The 26219-nt window shown below is 43.6% G+C and overlaps 1 pseudogene; it reads right to left on the reverse strand.

Moving 5' to 3' along the window:
* Nucleotides 1-692: 692 nt before the first annotated feature.
* On the reverse strand, nt 693-26219 carry LOC104254327 (myosin-16-like; annotated as a pseudogene).

Below are 26219 nucleotides of genomic sequence, written 5' to 3' on the forward strand. Positions count from 1 at the left end.
AGAAGGAAGGTAGAAATGCTGTAATGTCTAGGCACATTTGATAAGCAATGATGTGCAATCCCTTGTTTTTACCCCAGGGGAAGGAGGAGAGGGAGTAGGAATTGGGTGGTACTCACTTTGTATAGTTTTGGTCCCTGTCTTCCCTGCTAGACTGCTGGAGTGTACAGAAATGTCCTGGAGTACCATGCCAGGATGAGGTGGGCTTTTTCCTAAGAGACGTCCTTGCTGTGCAATTTTGGTGTCCTTGAGGAAAGATTTAGCCCTTAACATGCATCCCTTTTGGAAGTAGAAGGATGCTGCACTTTTCCCCTTTCTGTGTTGCCATTTGTGAAAACACATCTGTACTAACCATTAGCCATTTTGGAACTTACCTCTGTGTGTAAAAAGACTTGTGGAATATCTCTGTTCCCTTTTGTAGGGAACTGCATGAGTCAGCTGGTGTTGAGAACACACCTATGTTTTCCTCCTCTCCATCCCACACCCTTTTCTGCTCTAATAAATTCATGGCAGGTGGATTCAAATGTGTGAGCTCCAGCTTCAGTGCCTATTCCTGAGGCGCTGACACAGAGGAAGAGGATTGAGGCACTTGGATAACCTCCCCAAAAAGCGAGCCCTTTGCTTGCTGAGGCACAATGCCTGGCGTGCAGTTTGTTTAGAGCTGATTCAGCCATCCTATCTCCCTCTCATCTGCATCATCCAGTTCTATGTGTGGTCTTGCTGTACTTGGCCAGGCTTTGGCTAGCCTCCTGTTCCTGTACCAGAAAGGGTTTGATTTAACAAGAGAAATCTTTGCACTGGAAAAAACTGACCTAGAACATGTCCGATATCTCTGTGTAGCGACATCAAGATGAAGAGTACAGTCATGACCCTAAAGAATGGTAGTTAATAGGTATTTTTTAAATTGTGTGTTCATATCTGTGCACATATTAGAGACTGTATTTGAGGACAGAAAGTGGCTGCAAAGAAGGGAGAAGAGAGTAATCCTTCGTAGAGAATGATGCACATTTTTGGGTGACTGTCTCAATAGGTGCATGCAAGTCTACAGTGGGCCACATGTCTAGGGATGCCATCAGTAGAAACTGAGTATGTGCTCCCTGCAGTATGTGTTTTGGAGAGGCAAAATGCCCCTGGGGCACAAGGTACAATTGTGTGATGAAGCTAACCTGAAGTAGGGAGTATGTACAGCCTCCTCAATTTGCCTCTGTAAACATGTAAGTTTACAGATTGTTCTGCGTCTTTTCCGGCTGCTCCTGCACGTGCTGGTTGGTTTTGTGGCCATCTTTTGTGGAAAACCAGCTCCTTTAGAGGCCGCCTCTTCTTCTGCAGAATTTTCAGTCTCCACATGGTGTTTCTGTTTGGTGCCTAACTCCATTTCCAGTTCCTTCATCTGAAAAGGAGCAGAAGGATAAATCATTATGGAAGGGATTTGAAGTGTTGATGTGGAATTATGAGGATCAGAAAAAGAAACAGGAAGATGGTGTCTGCCCCAGGAATTTGAAGCTACTTGTGCTCTAGAGTTTTGTTGCAGTTGAAAAATAAATGGCAAGTCATGCCGCTGATGACAGTATACCTTGCAAATTCTCTTTCGTGGGTGTAGATCAGCTGCTGATACTAGTGGCTTGTTATTGCTGTACTCAAGCACCATAAAGATTCTGATTGATGAGTTCTGCGCGGGGTGCAAAGTGCTGAAGTTCTCTTGCGCTCCAGTGGGCTGAGAGTGTCCTACAGGCATCTTTTCTGCCTAGTCTGGATTTCCCTAAATTAGTGCATTCCCTTGGCACATCTTGGCTGTTAAATGAAAATGTTCCTTTTCAGGTATTTGTGCTGAATGTGGAAGCTCAGGTGCAGGAAAGAGTTTTGTAGCTGCTCTGTTGGAATGATCTTTCTAATATATTTGTACATGTTTTTCTTACCCTGGAGTTTCATGATGGTGCTTTTTTTTCTCCTTTCAGGGCTAACTGCTCAGCCTATTCCATCTTGACTTACAGGTCTTTTATTGCAAGTTAATAGTTCTTAATCTTTTCCAGGTGCACGCAATGATCCTGCTCCTGACACAGATCTTTTGCCACACTGGAAGCCTGTGAGGAAGGTATGAAACAGATTGACAGCACAGCTATTTATGCAGAGCGTTGAAAGCTAGGATATGTAGACCCAATATCCATATGTTAGCTTCTGAGAAATTTTGCCATATGTTTAATTTTTCTGTGTATCATAGGCTGCCTTTCTAAAGACTGGATCCACAGTTCACTGAAATCAATGGAAGTAATCCCAGCTGACTTGGACAACTCTAGATTGGACCATAAACCATGTGGTGGTATGCTGACTCAGTACCACCTGAGTAGTCAAAGGTATTATCCCCACCTGTTACTGAGTCAATAGCTTTAGTTCTGATGACACTTCAGGCTTTGATTTCTACCTTTCAATGGAAAGAAGGTGGCTGAGAGTGTGCTGTAGATGGAAGGTGAAGATATTGTCTGAACATGCAGTAGCTGAAAGCACAAAGGTGGCAGAAAGCTCAGCCGCACTCTGGGAGGAAATGCTGTGCATTAAATCCACAGCTAGCTGTGATATTTCGGAAGTGCCAGTTGTCAGCACAGTGCCAAAGGAGCAATCTGCTCAGTGCTGGCAACTTTTCTCCCCTCTGTGCCAATTACGAATGCCATTGACTAGCTAGAGAGGGAAGCTGGCCTACTCTTTGTTGGAGGCCTGATAGGTGTGATGAGTGGAGTTGTGTAATAAGTGAAAGAAAGGATAAATCAAGAGGAAATGGAGGAATTCCTCAGGGTGCCATCTGTGATGTAGATTACCAGGGAGGCAGAGAGGAAGTGGATTTCTTCTTTTGTGGATTAATTTTGCCAGGCTGCAATCAGTGAGCTAACATGCATTCTGCTTTTCAGAATCATAAAAAGCAATGCCAGTGCTAACATGTATTATTAGTAGTGTGCTTTCAAATCAGCACTGGAGAGAAATAATGGAATATATACCTTAAGGTTTCCAGCTACCAATGTAAAGGGCGGAAAGGTGGGGAGATGACTTACATCAGCCACAGCTTTCTTTGCTCTCTCATCAGCTGCTTAGTACTTACTGATGATTTCCTCATGCTCATTAGTAGTGTGTTGAAGGTCAGGCTCCAGCTTTCATTTAATAGTAAGCAGACTGATTCTCGAGGGCAGAAAGAAGTCTTAGAGGCCCAGATGTCATATCTGCTCAGCTCTTCCATTTGGCTCTCAAAGAGATGATTTGTGCATCACAGTTTTCTGTAGTTTGTTTTTTTCTCTCTGTAAAATTGTGCACTGTTAAGCCAAGTGGGATTCATCCCCACTGGATCTGCATTACAGAACATTAGGACCTGTATGTTTACTTGCACGCTAAATGGGAGCTAAAATGATGATACACCTCTGAGGCAGAAATAGGCCCTGTTGTTTATGAAAGCCTTGAGTCTGAGTCTGTTTTCCTGAATTTCTGTGTGTGTGGATTTGAGTTTATATACCAATATTATTTATTTCAAAGTTATGCTGCAGTAGCAGCAGCTGGCTTTAGACCCAACTGAAACTGTATTTGATTGCATTCTCAACAAACATAGTCTTTGCTCCAAAATTTACAGTATGTATGTATCTCTTTATCTCATGGAAAATATGAGCCCCACAGCTCATTTAGTGCTTACTGTTTACTGATATGAATCACTGAAGGACTGTTGTTGTTGCTGCTGTAAAAATAGTAATAATGAAAACCCCACCACTCTAAGGAACGAGATCTACAAAGGCTTTAATAGAAAAACTGCATTCTAGCAACACAAGCTGCTCTTCAGCAAAACAACATCAAGTAAATGTGCCATTGTGTTCCAGAATGCTGCACAAGTTCTGTGCTGTGTAGGTTTCATATAACAAATAAGTTTAAAAACTCAAATTTGCTATAGAGATAGCAGTTCACCTGCTAAAAATGTATCCTTTTATCATCAGTCAATTGGAAGTGAATGTACTGGTTGCATTTTTTTAATCTATTTGAATAAAGCCCACATTTACAACTCACTTTTTGTAACTGATGTCCCATAATTGCAGCTGAGAAATGCTTCTTGTGTTATCAGTGCTTTCTAAAAGTTATACTCTTCTCCTTGGAAATGTTAGCCTGTGTGGTCTTTATGGAAAAGAACGACAGACTGTAATGGTGAATGTTAAAGTAGCTTTTTAAATGTATGAACAAAATGAAATGGCAGATATGTTATTTCATACTGCAATCTGTAACGCAAGGATGCTTAAAATTTCACTAAAATGGATCTTGCTGTGGGCTACATGTGTATATAGAGAAAGAATCTTTGTTGTTACTCTTTAAGTTACTAAAATTGGATTTTTGGCAGCAGTAGCACCACTTTGTTCCAACAAAGAGACTAGCCTTTTGCTAATTTACTTACTTAGTTTTATTTTAGAAAGGAGCTTCCTTGGCTCTTCATTACTTCTACATATCTGTTAGTTTCTAGTCCATTTCTTGGCTATCCTGTTCAAACAACAATTACAACTTTTCTTAAAAGCAGAACTTTGTTTTTATTACATATGAATAGTTCTTTGGGTTTCTGGTTTGACAAAAGCTGATAGTAATGCTTCTCTTGTATAAGGTTTGTTGGAACTACTGAAATTGTTATGAGTGGGAGAACCAGGGCTTTTGAATATAAATTCTCAATTTGTTCAAGATGTCTGTCTAAACAAGAGTACATAATCTACTGCTTTGTTGCTTAAGCTATAAAATAGAACTGGTATGCATTTCCATCCAGGGACCTGCTTCCACCCTCTCCAGTTTACCTTGACATGCTGTTGAAGTTTATTCAGTGTCCTGACAACCTCACTGTTGTTCCTGTTGGCATGATCTAGTTGCATTTCCATTCTGGTCAGGTCAGTGTCCATCTTCTTAAGCCTGAGAGCTTCAGCATTCCCCTTCGCTTCAGTCTCCAGACTCGCCTGCAGAGACTCAATTGCATGCTGGTGATTATTTCTGCAGAGTCCAGTGAAGCATATGGTACAGCATTCTGTTGTGTTGAGTCTGATCCAGCCTTTGTATCAAATCATTGCCCACTGAGTAATAAAAATACAGTAACTTTTCAAACCTGTTTAAAAATGAGATATCAGGATTTTGCACCAAGCCATTCATGAATACCTTCTTTTAAAACATAGGGCTGGGAGAGCTTTCAAGAGGTCATCTTAAAAATCTACTGCCTAAAATCTGGATCACCTCCTGCTAAACCAGTCCCACTAGACAACGTGTGATCAGACTGCACTTAACTTCCAACAATGGAGACTCTACAACCTCCAGACAATCTGGTCCAAGGAATAATTCCCCTTAATGATTATAAAACTTTCCTAGTGTCTAACTTAAAACCTCCATGCTGCACCCTTCACCTGTGACTTAATGTCGTATTATCGCTATACCCAGTTGTTTCAAATTCTTCCTTCTCATATTCTCCTGTCAAAGCCAGCTTTAACCTGAGCCTGTTTGAGCTGAATGCAATTCAGTTTACTTTCTTCAGCCTGCAAGGAAGAGTGCAACAGATGGACAAACAAATGCCCTTTGTGGGGTTAAACATACAAAATCCATCTGATGGAATGTGGGCAGCAGCCACCGGGCTGGCATGTAGCTCTCACATCTGTAGCATTGGTACCTCCAGGGAAGACTCTGCTTCCTCCAGTGCCACCTGCAGTTCATCCCTCTCAATCTCCAGTCTCTTCTCTAGCTTTTGCAGCTCCTGAATGCACTTCCCTCCCTCCCCCAGCTGATTGATTAGATCCTTAATTTCCTCTAGGGAAGAAAACGGATATTTCATATGATAGGTTTATTTCAGGACTGTGAACTTTACCAAGTGCACCAGACAGGTTCTTTGAATGGAAATGACATGAAATTATTCCAGTCACTTTATATCAGATGCCCTTTTCTTCCATTGCTAAATATTATCCTGGATTTCTGAATGAGCCCTGCTGTCTGCATGTGTTCATGGAGGTGGAAGAACAAAGCCCATTAAATCAAGAAAATTTTTTTCCAGTTTTTATCCAGGTTTCCCCTCTCCCCCTTTCAGATGGTTGCTCTTACAAAACGAAAACAGGATGCCACATCGTCTCTGTACAGCAGAATGGGGCTCTCTGCCAACTGATGTAGGCCAGAGCAAGGGGTTGGGGGAGACAGCCCGGAAAACACTGGGTCTCTGCCAGGGAGTCCATCGCTGTTTTCTGTTGGCCGCAAGGGCAGCAGATTGTAGCATCTTCTAAATATTTACAGTGTCATCTTCCAGCCTCCTGTAAGAGATCAATTTTTGCAATTTACAGAAGTGCGTTTTTTTAAAAAAAAAAAGCCAAGGCAGCTGGTCTCCCTGTACAGCCAGTGAAGGAGAAGTGATGGAAGGAGGGAGACTCTGAGCAGGAGTTCAACTGACTTGCTCTGAACTGATTCCTGGAGATGCCTAATCCTCCCCACTGAGGTTAGAGGGAACATCATCTTCCCAGGGTAAAGCTGGCCATTGTTAATAATCCCTTAAGTTAATTGCTCAGAATTAGAGAGAATGCTGGTAGCCAGAACTGGGACTGCAGCCTGTGTCTTATTTAAGCCCAATCCTGTAACCAATCCATTATTCCCTTATGTGGAGCTCTAGTGATGATACGTGGCACAGCCTGGAGTGATGATCTTCTAGTAAAACAGTGAGTACAACCGAGCTGCTATTGTGATCTTGCTTTGAGGGTTCAGAAGGGTCCTCAATCCTGAATGTTATCCCCAGAGTTGGTTCCCTGGAAGCAGTACATTGGTGCTAGTTACACTCTTGGGGGTCCGATAGGGGTGGTGTGTGTGTGAGTGCAGACTCCGTCCCAAGAGCAGAATCTAACCTGCGACTTTTAAGTGCATCAACTGTACGTTCCCAGAGAGTGAAAGCACTGCTAGAAGTAAGTGGAATTGGTGCTGGAAGACACCACAAGAGATAGTTCAGTAGGAATCAAGGGGCTTATGATTTGCAGAGTTTTTTAATATCAAACCAGTATTTACCCTGAAGGGCCCTTGTTCTCCTTCTTCATAGATTCCAGGTGCTCTGAGGATTCTTCATAGGCTGTCTTAAGCTCAAAATTTTCAATTGTGTACATTCCTTCTGGGAACTATCCATTTCCACCTGCAGCTTTTTGCATTTTTTGTTTCCGTTCTGCCAGCATCTTATCAAAGGCTCTCTGCTTCTTGTCCAGGTCAGCACAAGCAGCATTGGCCTGGAAAGATAAAGCCAAGCATTCACCGGACACAAGTTTTCTTTACACTTCGCTTCTCTGCGTGTCCTGCCAGCTAGTCCCAGTTAAATTGGCAGCCACTCTAATGACTGGCAGAGTTTCTCTTGGTCACTCTGAATGGATGATTAAAATGTTTATGAGGCTTTCTTTCCTCACCATTAGGAATTTAACAAGATCACCCAGTTCCCATCAGTGTGATAGTCTTCCTTGCTCCTGCGGTTATAATGATGCTGCTGTGGAGCAAATGTTTTCCACTTCAGATATTCCTTGTGCAGATGTGCTGTTCGTAATTGCCTGGGTTGATTAGTGTGACTCTTCCTATTTCAAAGACAATTCGGTTACAAACAAGATGTTATTCAAGACTATTTTAGACTGTGTTTGACTGCTTGTCATGAAGGGAAAGAATAAAGGTACATTTTTCTGTCCTAGGAGCTTTTAATCACAAATATTCTACATATCCTTATGATCCGCACATGCGTTCAGATACCATGGTGACAAGCACGCCACAGGAACCACAGAATAAAGAACTGCTTCATTAAAGAAAGTGATGGTGAAACAGATTTTCAGCCCAGTAATGTAATGATATATGTGGGATTTTCAGCTCTTGAGACCCTTTTCTAAAGCCGACTGCAGTCACTGGCAGATACCCAAGGACTGCAGTGGATTTGGAGCAGCCTTTGTGCCTATTTTAAGTAACATTTTTATTCAAATGTCCCACAGTTGCACTACTATTCATGCTCTTACACTAACACTAGCAAGAGTAGAAATACTAATTTAATGAAGGAGCATTTGTTGCTAGTGTTTAAACTACATGTTGTTTAGATCTGCTTTGAGCATGGTAGTTAATAACCAGTGGCCAACCCACTGGTACTGCAACACTGAAAAGTTCAAAGCAGGATATCATTATTCTTAAAAAGAAGATGAATACCTTGCCTTGCTGTAAAGGAGGGCTTTTGCTTTAGCTGTACTCTTGTTTCTGGAAGTCAGCTAATGAGCTTACTAGAAGCATGCTGTGTGCTCTTAGGAATTAGCTGCGGCTCTCATCTGGGTTTTCTCTTGATGCGATAAATCCTAGCCTTGCTTCTCATGGCCAATACAGATTACTTGATGTTTAATAGACAGATCTTAAAATAGTAAGAAATAAGGGACCAGTCCAAAGCTGACCTGAGTAAACAGAAAGACTCGCAGGGCTTCCAGTACCAGGTCTTAGATCTTGCTGGTCAGGCTTGTGCTAGGTGCACTCTTGAATGGCTGGATTTCTTGCCTTCTCAAGGTCAACAGTGAGGTCCTCCACTTTTTTCTGAAGCCTCTGCTTAGTTTTCTGTGTGTTGGCAACGCAGGCTTGGACTGATTCAGCTGTCTCCTCTGCTTCTTGGAGCCTCTCAGCCAACTTTGTCCTGAGGGAGGGAGGGCAGAAATATCCTGGTGAGTAAGTAGTTCCTGGAGTGAGGAGCCGTAGGAGTCAGCAGCCCTCATCTTGAGCGCCATCACTATTTTTACCAGTGAAAAGATGAAATCCTGGCAGCAGTCTCAGAAAAAGGACTGTAAAACCAGTGGCTGGTTCTTCCCCTCCACTGGTGGATATGGCATACTGGGCCGCAGCTCAGCTCTTTATTGCTGGATTGTAACCTGGTGGTAGACACTTCCACCTTCCATTCAGGTGTCTCAAGGACTGGGATAGTGTCTAAGAGCAAAGTAGCCTCCCTCCCTTGTGAATATCCCTGGGACTCAGTACAAAGTCATGCAGATACGTAGTAGCTTATTCCATTTCCCTCAGCTTGCTCAGGCGCACAGTGAAACCCTCCAGATGCCTTAACTTTTGTTGCCATTACGTGAAAGCACATTTATGTTAGCTCTGTTAGACTGCTGCAAAGATTGGCTCAACTTCTAGCTTGTGATACCAGCTCTCAAGGACCAGATTCTAAGGGGTTTAATCTGATTTGATGCTTGCTTTATTCTTAGGAAATGCTAGTGGCTTTTGTAAGACTGCTGGAAGAGTAAAGTCCTTGTTGGAATAAAGGCTATCCAAATTCAAGCCTTTATCAGAAAGGATTAGTGTTGTTTTTCTGTTGTCAGTGTACAAGTGTTAGGTTGTCTCAGTAGTCCCTGTTTATTATTGCAAGTATTATTTTCTTTCTCTTGGCTGGAGCCCTTTGCTTTCTCTCTGTGTTACCAAATTGAGTCCTAACAGATCACATCTATAAGCTGTGACTCAACAGCCAAACTAAATAATGAGACTGCCGTAAGTCCCATCCCAGACTCCTGGAAGCTGAGTGCTCACTTGGTTTCTTCCAGCTCTTTGGTTCTTTCAGTGGCATCAGGCTTGTACTTAGTCCTCCAGATTGTGACTTCAGTATTGAGTTTAGGGACCAGGCACTGCAGTTCAGCTTTGCTCTCCTGTTCTTCTTCCAACTACAGTTTCAGTGGGTCCAAATCATGCTTGGTGTTGGCCAGGCTCACTACAGCAGCAGTGCAGGACTAGAGATATCACAGCCATTACCATGTGTCTGTCCTATTGGAAGTACGAATGCCCTGACCTCACTTCCCAGAGCTGGAGTGCTCCACTTGAACAACTTGGTTCTGGACCAGCTAGAAACATCTCAGGCTTCAAAATATCTTCCTGGTCAGAAGCCAAGTTTCTGTTCTCTGTACCTGTTTTTTTGCTGTACTGCAGTGAATTGAATTGAGCTCATGCAACTGAAAACAGAACTTGGCTTGTCGTCACCACTGTTTTCTCTCAAACAGTGTTTCAAAAGAATTATGACAGTAAACCCATTTGGCGATTGTTCTGAACGCAGAGACAATTCTTGCCAGACTTTTGATATACAGGTGCAGCACTAGAATGACTCTTTGGAGATAAGCAGAAATTTCCAAGACAGATGTGTCAGACAGAGACCTGAAATACTGGTATATTTTGAGCCAAACTTGTGTGATCTATGCAAATAAACTGCTGTATGATCCACTGAATGGGCAGTGGACTGAGTATCAAGAGGTGTGTGTTCTGCTCTTTGCTGGTGACTCATGGGAGATTCTGTATCCTATTTTCATATCCATACAAGGCTCATGTCCCCCAGACTGCCTCCAAGATCAGCTGGTAACAAGCCCAGAGATTAATTTGGGTGAGAAAGTTTTCCTTTGTGAGAGCTAACACAAAAGATTTGTTACTCTGAAGTGCGCGATGTGCAAAAGAGCTGGGGCTGTGTGTCCCAGGACAGCAGCAACCTCTGTAGGCCGTTGCTGGTCCCCAGTACCTTTGACTCTTCATCCAGCTGCCTCATGAAGTCATCTGCTTGCAAGGTGAGAGAAATCTTTATGTGGACAATCTCGTTAAGCCTGCTCTGAACTTCCTCATGCTCCCAACTTGTCTGGCTGTTTTTGGCTGTGGGAAAACTGCGTGAAGAAGCAGGAGAGGAACTAATTCAGTCTGACTGGAGAGGAAGAGAGGTGAAGGCTAGAAGGATTGGGCAGATTTGCTAGAGGAGACAGGGCAGGACTGCAAGATCTAGATGAAATGTAAGGGAAGAGGAGGATCAGAGGGAGGTAACATTGCACAAAGCTGTCAGGGAATTTACCTTGGAGCCTGATGGCATTAATTTCAGCTTGGCTTTTCACCTCAGCCAGCTGGGCATTGGCTTCAGACAGTTTATTTTCCAGTTTATGAACATGAGCATTTGAGTTCAGCTGTAAGAGAGAAGTCAGTCATACGATGCTGAGTAAGACTTGAAGGGCCAAAATATCTTCTCTCTTTTGCAAACTCAATTTATTCCAGTTGGTTGTAATTATAATGGGATGACTGTAATAGCCAGGGGGAGTGCAGAGTGTCCTGATCTTTACTGAGGGGGATGCCCACTCCATCAGCCAGGGCAGGCAGTGTTCAGCACCACCTGCAAACAGCTGCTTTCTCGTATCAGTTAGCTCCCACTGGAGAGGGCTGAGTTCTGCCTTGCACTGATGGCTGCACCTGTGGCTGCATTGGTGGTTTGTTGAGGAATTCCCTGATGGCCTCTCACCTTGGATTTCTGCAGAGACTCCATGCTTGCACCATCTCTGCTTTCATGACCTGTTTGTCCGTCTCCAGCTTTGCTTTCACTCTGGGGATTCTCCACAAGCCCTGCCAGCTCAGTCACGGCAGCTGTGTGCTTCCTGCGCAGGGTAGAGCCTGTGGCCTCGCTCTGCAGGGCTGCCTCCTCCAGCTCAAGGAGCAGCTTCAGCAGCCCAGTTTTCCACTTGCAATTCTGTTAGATCTGAGAAGGGGCCAAGTACGTGTTGTCAGCTGGGATCTGGCAGCCTTGGAGTCTCAGTAAGGCCCTCGGGGATGCTTTGTAAGAAAGGCTTCTGGAAGCCTTTTATTTAGCTTTAATAGTCTCTTTATTTGGGACAAATCCCATCTTTGGTATTAATCCATTAGAAGGTCAGTGGCTGGTATCTTCCAGAAAGATTAACCATCTCTAGGCCTCCTTGCTAAAGCTCAGAGTCTTGGGACTGCAGGCTGTGTATTTTCCTTGCAAAACAATCGAAAATACACCTAACAGTCCTGCCTCCTTTTTTTACTGCATGCTTCTGAATTAGCAACTTTCTAATGAATCTCTGATCACCTTCCACTCCAACTCTACAGGAATAAAAAAACTCACAGTGAATTTCATGGAGCCTTGGTGCTTTACCCCTTCCAAGGTCTGCAGTGTGAGGGGAAGGTTCGGTAAGGTCTGCAGGATCTGGCCCACTTAAGAGCTCAGAGAAGCCGCTGAAAGAAGCTTCTCTTTTGGAGAGTCCCTGTGACGTTTCTCATTCTCTGAGGAAAGAGACAAGATGCTTAGATGTGGGGAAGGTGTCTGACCGGAGCAGTTGTTGCAACACCAGCTTCTTCCAGGCCATCTCCCTTGTTTCTCCACCTAGTGGGAAAGAGGGGAAGAAATTCTTATTTCACGCCAAAGAGCCTGTGTACACTTAGAAGCATAACCATTTTGGAAACAATGGTAGCAAGTGTAAGGCATAATCAGAAAGGGAACAGGAACTCCCAAATGCTATGCTCTGCTTTAACCGACATTGCTGGTTTTTGTGTCACTGGACAAGTTGCTTTACCTCTGTTGTCCCACCTGTGCAACGTGTCTAACAACACTGACCTATCTCCTGATATGGTTGAGAATTAATTAGCTGTCATTTCTAAAGTCAATTGAAATGGAAATGTTACTTCTTATTGATGCTATCAATTTGTATTAGTCATTAGAATGTGTTCAGAGCATTCTATTAAAATATAACCTTTTGGGGACTAAATTATCTTCAGGCTTTTCCATTGTTAATGAATCTAGTTATATATTTAACAACCACACCCTGGCAATTTACGTAAGATTTGTTAGAGTAGATCCATCCATTGCTACAGAACTGTAAAAAATGGATGGGGTGATTTGATAGCTGAAGCACAGGACAGAGAAACGCCCATTTTTACCCTACTGTCTTGCTCTGTGAAGGACTGCCCCATCAGTAACTGGCTGCTTCAGAGGTTTCTGTGAAAGGAGCAGCGTGTGCAGTTTATAACGGTGAGTTTTCATAGGCTGGAACTAGAGTTCAAGATTGTTGTCCATCTTATTACTCTTTCATGAAGAATTTTGTTTTTTAATTAGTAGTTTAATGTCGTCAGGTCTTTTCAGAGGTGCAATCACTCCCCTGAGGAGTTTTTTCCTCCTTAGATACTGTTACCTGTGTTCTTATAGCTTGCCCAGCTTCCAGGTCTTCTTCCAACTCTTCAATATAGGAGCCTGGAGGGCACACACAAGCACAGCAGTGTCTCTGAGCAAGAGATGTAGGAGAAATTTGTGGAAATACAACAAGAACCTTAATTTCTTCACTCCTTTCTCTATATGTTTGTCAGCTCTACTGGGTTTTCTTTCCTGGGATAAATCTACAGCTGGGAATACTAAGCCAACATAGCAGGAAAGACCTGGCCAGGTGTCTCAGTAGACAACTGATGTTATCTGCAGCAGGGTTAGCTGCCTGTATCATGTTGGAATTTGGCCTTCAGGAATATAATCAAGCTGATTTGGTTACTTGAGGGAAACAGGCTTGTTTGTAGAAATAGCTGCAATCCAGCTTTATGCATCATGTTTTTATTAAAATGCTGAGTTTTAGTTAAATATTTGGCCACTGAAATACGTCGGATGAAAGAAATATTTGAATTCAGAATGGTAACACTGTTCATCCTCTGAGCTGTGGCCTCATTTCTGGTTTTGTTTACCACCTTTCCCTCCATGGTGAGGGGGTGAGTGCCTTGCAGGAGCCTTTGGCATTAACGTGGATGAAAAGGTCCATCAGCTGTATTTGCTGGCTGCCTGCAAGCAGAAGAGGAGGTCCCTGCAGCAGATCACCTTTCTTCTGGCCATAGCAGCATGGCAGGAGATCTACAGTGAGCCTGCAGTTCCCCAGACTTCAAAGAAAGCGAGTTTATAGTGAGTGGATAATAGACAAGACAAGCTGGATCTCAGAGCTGGCTGAACTGTTGATTCACTGGAAGCTAAAAAGGCAAATGTTTCTAAGCCGAGGGGTTTGACAAGCTCATAGAGAAGCAGTCAGAATCTGCTGTAGAAAAAAAGTGAAGATCTACCTGGAGAAAAAGAAATACTAGATCTCAGCTGGTTCTGTTATTTAAGGGTTTAAAAGGTGATGGGCTACAGAATCCATTTTAACAGGGTAGGCTTAAAAGGTCTGTATTAATCTTTTATGCCAACTCAGTCTTAACAAAAAGATAAAGCTGTGCAAGCAGGCTACTGTGGGGTAAGAAAAGGTAGGATGTTACAGCAAATGAGTTAAGCCAAATAAGTGTTTCTACTCTGTAGTGAATAGGTTAATCTTTGTTGAAAGTGGGTTGAGATCTAGTGTCCTGCTCCTTAGCAGGACTGGCAGGGAACTTAAGTTCCCTTTTCCTTTGTTGAAGCTCCTCCTTACCCCATCATTAACTAGTCTGCAAGTAAAGGCACAAGCACCCCAGGAAGTTGAGTTGTCTGTTTGCAGCTCTGAAGGACTAACACCAGCACTTAATTTTTCTTCTGTCACTTGAGCATCCCAGAGGCCTTGCTCTGAAACAGAAGTATCTTGTACTCCCTGTGGAGCGCTGTGTTCAAATTTGAATTAGCAGAGCTTGCCAGTATTTATTAATGATTGTACACATTGCCTTAGCTACTTAGCTCTTTAACTAGGTAAATTAGTCATTTGGATAATACAGAGTTGGATATTTGTATTCTGGGAAGTTAATTTCTAAGGGGATGTTTGTCAGAGAAGTGCTGGCAGACCCATCACTAAAGTAGTCAATAGTGACACTAAAATAAAGTTCTAATTTGTGACAATATTTTGCATTTCTAAACCAGTTTTTATCTGGGGATCATAAGGCCTTACATAAACATGAATCATTTAAGCCTCATAACTTCCCGGTGATTATACACATTTTATATGTGGGTGAGTGTGGAAGATGAATTACAAATATCAGACAATGAGTCAGAGAAAGACTTAGGAAACAAAATCCTGTATTTCTGATTCTGCTTGTGTGAACTACTGAACTGTACTTCTGCTTGTCATTAGGTTAATACTGAAGAGATCAGGGTATGACTGTGGATTTTCCCAGTGACTTTATGATCAAGTGACTTTTCAGGTGTAGCTAATGCTGTCAGAGCTATGATGTAGCACAACTGCACCCAGTAGGATCCTGTACCCTGGGAAATTTTGTTACAATTGGCACTTACTTCTTTAAAACCTCTTCCAAGTTTGGCTTGTTTCATCTCATTGAGGTTAGCAATTGTCATTTTGAGGTCACTCTCTGCTTTATGATAAGCCTTTTCCACCTTGCAATGGATCTTCTTTTCTTGTTCCCAGTTGTCCTCTAGCTAGTTGAAAAAAGTGGAATTGGTGTGAAAAAGAGCTCTTTAACACACATATAGGTGGTGTTTATCAGAAGGGCCCAAGAAGTCAAAAACAGACGAAAGAGGGCCATCTAAAATAGAGACCATAGTAACTGCACCTCACCTCATGCATCTGAGTGGTAAGTTTGCTGTTGTTCTTGCTTTGGTGGTTCACTTTGTTTTCCTCGCCTTGTAGTTTTCTGGGAAGGGAGAGCAAGACTAGTGCACAGAGTTGGGTGAGAAACTAACTACCCTCCCGTGGCAACAGACTGAAAACCCAAAGAATAGATTCATCTGAGGTGCTTCCTGAAAGCAGTATGCGCTTTGTGTGTGCATTTTCAATAGGCCCAGAGAAACTTGGTCCAGCATTGACTCAGAAGAATCCTGCTTGCCCTTAGCAATTCACATAGCTCTTTTGGGCAGTGGCACAAATTATCAACACTTCACTGTGCTGCCATGAGTTAATACCTAGAAAAACACGTCCCCCTTCCTGTTTGTGCAGTACACTGTAGTCTTGCAGTATTTAAGCAAGCAGACAATGGGGTTTTTTCCTTTCCCCAGACTGGGAGAATGAGAATGGGAGAGAGTAAAGAAAAATGGAACAGTTATTTCTGCCTGATGAACTTCCTCCAAAGCCTTCTTTTCCTTTTGGAATTTAGTGACTGAGTCATTCTGAGCAGAGAGATCTGAAGTCAGCGTTTGAACTCTCTGGTCTAATGCCTGCAGACAGAAAAGGGAACGTCACGCAGGTTTTGTGGTTCACACAAGCCGTTAGCAGCATCAGGACAAAATGTCACTGGAAGCTTATATTTCTTCAGAAGGAATCTGAGATTCAGTTAATAAATTCTGAGACATAAGAGGCATCTGTGAGTTTAACATCCTGTGGATGTTAACACTGACTTCAGAAGAAGCAGCAGACAGCCACATGGCTGCTACAGTACAGATTTAAAACTTCTCCAATTACATTACATAAAAAGCAGTTCAGGTGCAGGAGAGAAAGTATTCCCCAAGGCTAGGTGGAAAGGAGTTACGTGGCTGTGGAGAGGGGCATTTTATAAGTAGAGGTCTACCACCATTGCCATGTAAAAGTGGGTATAATTAATAAAGAATGTAGAGGAGATGCAGATGTCTTTATGTAGAGGGATCCCTAGAAATTGCTGTGAAATTACTATTACTGTGGGGTAGAAGGGTGAAGTGTAGAATTAAATCCATCCCAGGTTATATGAGATACTGGAAGACAATGAAAGAAACTCTGGGGGAGACCGGCTCAGTGAATCTGAGCATCCCAAAGGGTGCTCTGACTGGAGGAGCTGTAACGGTTGTCGGGGTTCATTTCCCTGAAGAATGAGACAGAAAAAACCTCTCTGTCGTGCTTCATACCTGCTTTTCCTTCTCAGTGTTAGCCAAGGTAGTTTCCAGCCCTTCCAAGTCACATTTCAAATTGCTGAGCTAATGCTCCAGCATCCACTTGCTGGCATTCGTGTCAGCTCCTTCATATCCAGGATCTGGCTCAGTAGGTCCGTCTTTGATTTCATTATTTGGGCCAGGTACTCCTCAGCATCCAACAAGTTCTATTGTTCCTAATGAACGGGGGGGAATCCAGTGTTCATCCTATGAAAGGCTGCTACAACTCCTGCCTCTTAGGGCAGCAGACTTCAATAGCAAGAAATGCAAGATTTTGCCTATTCTGCAGAGTTTATTAAGATTCCTTTAAAGGACTTGTTATTATAGTTGATCTGAATCTCCATGACACAGGCCATAGCTTTTTAAAGTTAAGCATCAAAACATCTGGTTGTTTATATACACACAGGTCCTTAAAGAAGAGTTTACATTTTAAAAAGATGCCACCCTGACTTGCCGTAGATCATGCCGAGCAATAGTGGTTGACCAGGAAGAGAACTCGGGACTTGTGACAACAGCTCATTTGCTTTAGCCATGAGGCCTCTCAGTCTTCTCTCTTTTCTAAGGACTTAACTTTATTTAGGATACAGTCAGGCTGTCTGTGAATCTCATGCATCATCCCCATATGCTCTTTATTCATTCCATATTCTGAAAAGGAGCCTCTTATGAGCATTTTAGAAAGCCAGTGCCTTGCCTAAATGAATACTAAGCCTTTAACCATCCCCTATTGATAGCGCTCGGCCTGCAGTTGGATGGGGAGGTTTTTCTTCTCCTGGCTGAGGGTGGCTGTCTGCTCCTCTGCTCTTTTGCATGTTCTGTGAGCTCCCAAGTCTTTGACATGATGTTTAGCAGCTCCAGTTCCTTCAGTTACATTTTCTTCTCCTGTTGGGCCTCATTCAGCAAAGTCTTCACCTGGAAGTAAGGAGTTCAAGCAATGAGGTTCCCAAAACAAGCCTTCTCTATTATAATGGTCCCTGAAAGCCCTGAGGTGGTCCTTTTATTATCAGATCCTAGTATTTTTTGCATACCAGTGGGAGGCCTGGTGTTTCCTGAAATGCCTGTTTAGTGCAGTGGGTTTCATATCTGTAATGTGAGTAATACAACTCCTAGAAAAGGTTGTTATGGTGCACAGCAGCAGGTCTGCGTGCCAGCATAGAAATCAGGACTGTATTCCAGATTCTGAACTGATATAAATGTAGAATGATTCTTATAATGATCTAGATTCATGCCAGTCCAAGTGGGACCAGAACCCCTTGAAAGCTCTTTCTGTCTAAGGCTATGGAAGTTCATTTGATTTGCACTGGAGTTGGGAATGTGTGTCCCCAGGTAAAAAGGCAGATTTTGTTTCACCTCTGTCTGGAAAATTGGCTTTAACATAGTTTTGTTTCTGTATTGGGTTTGAGTGGCAAGGTTTTGGTAGCGGGGAGGGCTACAGGGGTGGCTTCTGTGAGAAGCTGCTAGAAGCTTCCCCCATGTCCAATAAAGCCAATGCCAGCCAGCTCCAAGATGGACCCGCCGCTGGCCAAGGCCATCAGCGACAGTGGTAGCGCCTCTGGGATAACATAGTTAAGAAAGGGGGGGAAAAAACTCTACGCAATTGCAGCTGGAGGGAGGAGCGAGAATGTGTGAGAGAGACGACTCTGCAGACACCAAGGTCTGTGAAGAGGAGGGGAGGAGGGGCTCCAGGTGCCGGAGCAGAGATTCCCCGGCAGCCCGTGGTGAAGACCATGGTGAGGCAGGCTGTGCCCCTGCAGCCCATGGAGGTCCACGGTGGAGCAGATCACCTGCAGCCCGTGGAGGACCCCACGCCGACGCAGGTGGATGCCCGAAGGAGACTGTGACCCTGTGGGAAGCCTGTGCTGGAGCAGGCTCCTGGCAGGACCTGTGGAGAGAGGAGCCCACGCTGGAGCAGGTTTGCTGGCAGGACTTGTGACCCCATGGGTGACCCACGCCGGAGCAGCCTGATCCTGAAGGACTGCATCCCGTGGAAAGGACCCACGCTGGAGCAGTTCGTGAAGAACTGTAGCCTGTGGGAAGGACCCACACTGGAGAAGTTCGTGCAGAACTGTGTCCTGTGGGAGGGACCCCACGCTGGAGCAGGGGAAGAGTGTGAGGAGTCCTCCCCTGAGGAAGAAGGAGTGGCAGAAACGACGTGTGAGGAACTGATTGCAATCCCCATTCCCTGTCCCCCTGTGCTGCTCGGGGGGAGGAGGTAGAGAAAATAGGGAGTAAAGTTAAGCCCGAGAAGAAGGGAGAGGTGGGGGGAAGGTGTTTTTAAGGTTTGGTTTTATTTCTCGCTATCCTATTCTGAATTGATTGGTAATAAATTAAATTTTTTTCCCCAAGTTGAGTCTGTTTTGCCTGTGACGGTTTGGTTAGTGATCTCTCCCTGTCCTTATCTTGACCCATAAGCTTTTTGTTGTATTTTTTTCTCTCCCCTGTCCATCTGAGGAAGGGGAGTGATAGAGCGGCTTTGGTGGGTACCTGGCGTCCAGCCAGCGTCAACCCACCACAGTTTCACTTAACCTTGAGTATCGTGGTCAACACTTTCTTTCCTCTCTTACCAGAAAACCAACTGAATTATCCGTCCTGGGAATAAGTGAAGGGAGCCTGAGCTGGAACTGCCCCTTCATGCTGACAATGTAGTCCTGCTTAAGAGAAGTGAAGCAAGCAGCTTTGTTTCAGCTTTTAAATGTTAATGAATAGTGTGAAATCTTGTATTCCCATGCTCATAACCTCACCACTTCTCTCTGTGCTGTTTTTAGAAGTGGGAAGTCCAGGTCTTGAATTTCTAAGACACTCTCTTTCCACTCCCTGGTGGTAGCAGGCTTAGACTCAGATTTCAGGGCTTTCTCCATTTGCTAACTTTTCTGGCATTGATTTGGAAATAAATCATTCAGGGCTCTTGCCCTGTTAATAATTAACAAGAAAGTCAGGAGCTTTCTCAGTGTCTTTACTTAAGTGAACATGGCCGTTATTTTTTCTCCCAGCCCTTATCTTCCCTACCCAGACATCCCAAGGTTCTCAGTGCCTGTAATTGCCACTGTTCAATTCTGCAGAACAAGACAACCTCAGAGTAGTTTCCTCATCCTACTGTACAATTTCCACCATCCCCAGAAAATCAGCTGCAGAAACTTCTGGACATTCCTGTGAATTTCCATCCTACCCTGTAGCAAACAGGACTCATGTGGCTTACAAACAATTCTGTTTCCAGGCAATGTATGTAGGGGGACTCAAAGTGTTCACGCTCAATTGTACGCAGCAGAATGCTGGAGTCAGTATGTAGTCTCAGTCAAATGGGTTAGGCCTCCATGCTTTACAATGTTTTGGCATGCAAGAAGAGTCATAGCAGTTTGCTGACATAGGAAAAAGGACAACAGAATTGAATTTGTTTAAAAAATGCTACTGTGGATGTAGAAATTGAAGTTTTCATGCACTAGAAGAGACAAATACTGCTGGAAATATACAAATAAAAATATACAAAATATACAAGTAAACTGGAAGCTAATTGAAAGGGTATTTTTTGCCTCCCGTCTTTCCTCTATCCTGCAGCCACAGATGCCATAGGCAGTGACAGAAAAAGTGCACAGATCAAAATCAGAATCTTGTGACTCATACATATGTATTGTGGTTGAGTTCCAGGAGACTTACTGCATCGCCATGTGAGTGAGGGTTCCTGGACAGGGGTAAGGCTCACTACCAAACTACAGAGATCCTCCAGCTGTTGGTCTTTGGAGTAGATGCACAGGAGGTAACGGTCTGGCTGCAATATTGTTTTACTGCATGGAGCCATGTGGAAAAACCAGGAAAGCTTTATTGCTTTGCTGTGTACCAGGATGTAGAACTTGGAAGTCCCAGTTTCATTTCATGGTTCTTGCTAGTAAATGAATTACATTAGTGGTTGGTTTCTAATGCCACCTTGCATTCACAGAATAGTTTCTATTTTTTCCCCAAGGATACCTTCTTTCCAGCATCTTTTTGTACTCAATCCTCATCAGGAAGCCATGAACACAACATTGCGGCATGGTCATGATCTTTGACAGAGGTTCATCTCTCATGTCTTCCAGCGTGGCCAGGATCACAGCACAGAAAATTTATGTTGGAAGACAGGAGACTGTTAGAACCTGGAATCCTAGGTAGCCTTCAGGACTATGAAACTCTGGACATGCTGTGTATTAGCACTCAGAAATCAGGATATTTTACTTCTTTGATCTTTACATGTTGATTTATCTTGTCTCTTCTCTGCTTACATTTACAAAAAAGGATAAAGTTTGGGGAGGTTATGGAAATGATGACTAATATTTAGGAATTGGATTCCATTCACCTTCAGCATGGATTTGCCCAGAGTTCTTCAGCCTTTTCTGTGCCCAAGGTGTCTAGCTATAAAAAATGACATCAGGATCATCATAAGATCCAGCTAAGTGGCATATAGTAAAGCCAGAGTGGAAGTCTTTTCCTTGATGAAACTCAAATATACCTTGTGCTCTCCTGTGCCAGGAAACTCACTAAGTCGTTTCAGTGACAATGAAAAAATAATAGTACTCTCGCAGCTGTTGTCTTTAAAAGGAAGACTGGGGCTGTGTCTGGCCCACTTTAACCTCCATCCATAAGTTGAAATTTAAGGGTGGAATAGGCTGGAGGAGTGATGAACATTGTGTAATTATTATAAAAGTTGGGAAATGCAGATTTTAGGTTCATGCAAAGAACAGAACGCTCCCTTTTGCGTGGCTGTTACAATAGCTACTTTCATTATGTTATGACAAAAACATATGTGCAAAATTAATGATATATGCTGCTAATATTAGCTACAGCAGTCTCTCTCCATTTTCCTTTCCACTCTTAAATTGGATAAATGATCAGTTAGTAGGCTTTTTGCCTGACTAAGGAATAGTAAAGAGCAAGTGAGATTTATCGCATAGCTTAAGGTGCACTTCATTTGCATTATATTAACTGTACTGTCTGATTAAAAGTCAGTTTTGGGAGCCTGTGTAAGAGAGAACATTATATGCGTGAGGAAGTGGGTTGCTGTAGAAACTCTAGCTCTGCAGCTATACCTACACCAAAGGCATGCTGAGTCATAACTGCCATCAATTTATTTAGCTCAATTTGGTAGGAGTAAACAGGACCTTGTTATATCCAATTCTGTACTCTTTCTCCCCCAGGTCAGTAGAGCCAAGCAGCAACTCTGATGCCTTCTTATTGTCCACAAACCCTGGAGGGATTATGCTGGGATTCAGGCTTTGGTATCTAAAATGAGAAAGACAGGTATAATGATATAAGAGCTACAGTTAGCGGCAGTGCAGAAAGGCTAATCACTGCTTAAGATCTTCTCTGGTTTAGCTTACTAGCCCCACGGGCATGGCACTGAAATACTGGTGGTAAGGAAGCTTGTGGACATTTCTACCCGTCTGTGCGAAGTGGAAGTTCTTGGAGGGCGATGCAGAAACATTAGAAGTAGGCGTTCATACGCACTCCCTCTGATTTTTCATGGACAAGATCACTGCACAGGATGCATACCTCCGTCATCTGAAAGTGGAAGATGTGCATTCAGTAATAGTGTTGGAATTCAAACAACGTGAATAACTGCCTATTCATAGCAGATTTGTTTGCTGTTCACTGCTTTCCGTTACTTGCCCTTCCACTTTGTTACATATCATAAGTGAAAACGTATGTTGCTCTTCCCCTCTGCAACTCACTGTTTCTGTCGTTCATCCTGCAAAAATAGTGTTGCGGGAGGCAATGCAGCCTAATAAATAATGGTGCCAATTTGTCTAGTTCCAGTTCATGTATTTCCTAATTCTTCGTGCTTCTCTCATGAAATGAGAGGTTTATTAGACATCCTGTCTCTAGCCTGGCGCTTGGAAGCGTCTCTCAGACTAACATTCCCTTGAAGGGGTACAAGGTAGTCTGTGAAGTGATGACCCAACTTCTTTCATTCCTGAATAAAGATCCGCTGTTCAGCCAGCCACACAGCTTGTGCTGAAGGCACTGTGTGGCTTTGCCTGAGGGTTGCTCTGCAGTGCTGCAGACACCTACCAGACTGTTTGAACTCATTTGGAACAATGCAGTGGATGAAATGCAGGGATGTGCTGTGCAAAGCGGTCATTAGCTAGTTCAGCTGCTCCTGGAATGAGACAAAGAGGAATGGAATGAAAAAACTAACAAGAGTTACCAAGGCTGGAGAGAGAAAACCTTCTGTATTATAAAGTCATTTGCGTTTCACAGCTGGGAAAAAACAAAACAAACCCCACACAACAGGGTAGGAAGTGAGCATGGTCCTGTGTGGCCCAGGGGAACAAGCTTACATGCATGGAAGCAATTTTGGGCATGGTGTGAACCTGAAACAATTTCAGGTAAATGTTGCGTCTCGATTCTAGCTTATAGTGTTAAATAACAATTCCTTCGGGGATTACTGTCATATGAAGAGTTAACAATGACAAGACTTGCTCTCCACTAGCAAGCCTAGAGGAATAGCTCCATGAACTGATAACAGCAACTAGCTTTTATGTGCTGGGTGGACTAGCCCCTAGAGACAGAAGGGTGCTAGGAGGACAGGCACAGTAACCTAGTTTAGGCTTATGTGAAAACTCCTGCATATCAAGAGTGGGTGAAATGGCAGCACAGTGCATAATACAAGCAAACGAGGATGTCTAAAAGGACTGGATTGAACTCCTCCATAACTGTATCAGCTGGCATTCAGCTTTGGGTGCCACAGAAATAGTAACACGGGACTTTCCCCGTAATGTATTTCCCCCCTCTACATTTGTGACATTCAAGTCAAAATACTAACAGGCTTCTTTAGACCTTTCTTGTCCTGTTTCTAGCAGTCATGACAGCTAATGTAAGTACTGTGACACCAGCCTCCGAAAGATATACTACATCCTCCAGGCGCTGGCCTGCATCTCAAGAGACTGGGATGTAATTCCCTGCTCTGCCGTATCCTTCCCATGTGACCCTGCAAGTCTCTTAGAGGTGCTTCAGTTGCCTAAACATAGTGACATTTTCGATGTATTCCTCTATCACAGCCACACCTCCAGAAGAGCACAGGTCTTGTCTAAGCCCTGTGTTGTATCTTTTTGCCCTTTGTGGATGTCCCAGATACCCAAGGACATTTTAAATGACAGCAATGACACTAGATGCCAAAGTTTCTGTAACTGAATGCCACCCTTCTCTCTTTTAGTTCTGCGTTGGTAAAATCGCAGTAAAGGCATTAGCCAGCCTTGGGCAGGGTTGTAGATAAACTAGGGAGACTGAGCTGCTGCTGGAATACAAAGACATTGATGGCAGTTTACATACAAAGGCATGGATGATGGCTTACCCTGTAGAAGTTGGAGGCAGTCACAAAAGAGGACCTTCTTTCCTCCCTCTTGCTCCCACCAGCTAAAATCAATATTCTTGCACTGAATACAGGAGAGATGCTCTTGAAAAGGAGTCACACTGAAGTAGTATACTGTAGCCTCCAGTGTAAATCTGTCTTAACTGACTTAAGTTAGCAGTTCAGTGCTGTCTGGATAAGCTACTAACCAAATAAAAATATGCATCATTTTACCTACATTCTGCCTCGGTTTAGAGATTGTTTTTTCATTGTTTGCTACTCTAAAGAAATCCTCAAACCGGAAGTGAACATAGTCCTTGGAAAAGAAGAGAAGTTGCATTCACAGGAAGTAGAAATAAGATCCCACCCTGTCTATTTGATAGCTCGAAATCTGAAAAGCAGTTTCCTAAACTGTTTCCCATTCACCTTTCAACTGCAGAGTCCTGGACTGGGCTGATGACGATCCTAGCAGGCAGCAAGTTTTTCTGGTTGATAGAAACCTGACATTTGTCTGGGCAGCAGAAGGCCACTGACTGCCAGGAGGGGATTATGTAGCTTGTCATTAAGCTGCGACTGCACTCACGCATCCATCTGTGCAAGCACTGTTTCTGCAGCAGTGCTTGGTGGTGCCTTCACTGAGCAAAGTGAACACAGTGTGTACCGTCTGCCTCTCTTAGTGCTGGAGGGGCAGAATTTTCAAGGACAGAGCTAGATTGTCTTTCAGCATGGAAGAGAAGTATGCAGACGCAGACACAGGCTGGATGACGAGAGTATTACAATGACTGGCTTAATCCTTTCCACAAAAGAATGACGGGGAAGCACTGGGCACCAGAACCAATGACATTTGGTTGCCAACACATTAAGCTGACAGTATTGATTGTACTGCGTGATGTTCACTCTACCTGCAGCCTCCTCCTCTTTAAAGAGGACCCAGAGCAGGGGGCATGCTGGATTTCTGGAGCAAGCCCACCACTGCTTCATTCAGGGGATCCTTGTTCTTCTGCAGCCACCCTGTGATACTGTGTCACACCTGGAAAGGAGCAGGGGAGAAAAGGCGTGACCAGTTCAGATACAGAGAGAGAATAGCCTAGTAGCAGTGCATGAGAAAGCAGATTTCTGATTGTTAACCTGCATAGAGAGAGGGAGAAATCCTCTGTGGGTTTAGGGAAAGGAGGCGAGTTAATGCTGGCATGGGAATAGCATTAATGCACTCCGTAGATTCTCAGGACTCACGGGGGGCCTTTGCCATGGAAAGCCCATTTGCCCTGAATAATTGATTCTGCAGGACTGCCAAAGGAAAGGATGTTGCAGAGAGATTGTATTTTTACCTTTTAGACTCATACTTTGATAACACTGACAGAGGGGACAATGTGTTTTATAGACGTGTAACCAAGCACAATCAGAACATATTTTGGCACAATCAAATGTCACTTTCAAAAACCTGCTTGGTAGCAAAGAAAGAAAATAGTTGCTGAGTGTAAAAAAGATAGAGCAAAGGGCCTGTGATTCATGCTCTGATCATGTTCTGTCAGTATGTCTGTGCAGTGGAGTATATGAATAACTGGTGGAGTTTGATAATATGCTTAAATACTGTTCCCGCTGCTAAGCATTAGCATGGCTGCTTGACAACACAGCAGAGAGGCAAGTCACATACACCAGGAAAGCTGCAGTGAACTGCAGGACTCTGGCTCTTCCAGCAACACATAGGCAACAGAAGTAAAAATGAATTTAATCCTTTGGCTGATGTGCCTTTTGGGTAGCTTTCCTACAGCTTTTGTTACTAGAAACAAGCCTTGGCTTGAGTTTTTGGGGTTTTGTTCCTTTTCAGAATATCTATAAGGATTTATTTTCAATCAAGGCCAGTGGTAACATGTTGAAGAGTCATGAAACAGCCTTGCTGTTCTTTGTACGTTAAAATGCTCAGCTGTTGTGTCACTGGTCAGACATTTGCACAATCAGTGTTTTCAATTAATTGTTACTGGAAAGGATTTCTGAGATGCACATTTCTGTGAGGCAGAGCCAATCTCTGGCTGCAGTACTTCTTTAAGGCAACACAGACACATGAATTTACTTTTCCCAGTGTTGCTGTACCTTAAAAGCTATGGAAGTTTGATGTGATCTATTCGTGCAGAGGGCTTGGCCTCTATGTCTTGCCCTCATGTCTGGCCTCGCTAAGTGCATGTTCCAGCTTACTCAGGGCTAGAGACAGGCGTATGGCAGAAACAGCACTGGTCTGCACTTACTGTGCCAATGTAATGCACCGCGGTGCTCAAAGTGAGCTTCTTCCCCTTTGCCTTTGCCTTTGCCTCCCTTGGGCTTGAGGAAGTAGGGGGATTTGCCCAGATGGTTGTTATAATGGCAGCCTTCAATGGCCAT

Source organism: Gavia stellata, chromosome 18, assembly GCF_030936135.1.
Source record: "Gavia stellata isolate bGavSte3 chromosome 18, bGavSte3.hap2, whole genome shotgun sequence".
Lineage (NCBI taxonomy): Eukaryota > Metazoa > Chordata > Aves > Gaviiformes > Gaviidae > Gavia > Gavia stellata.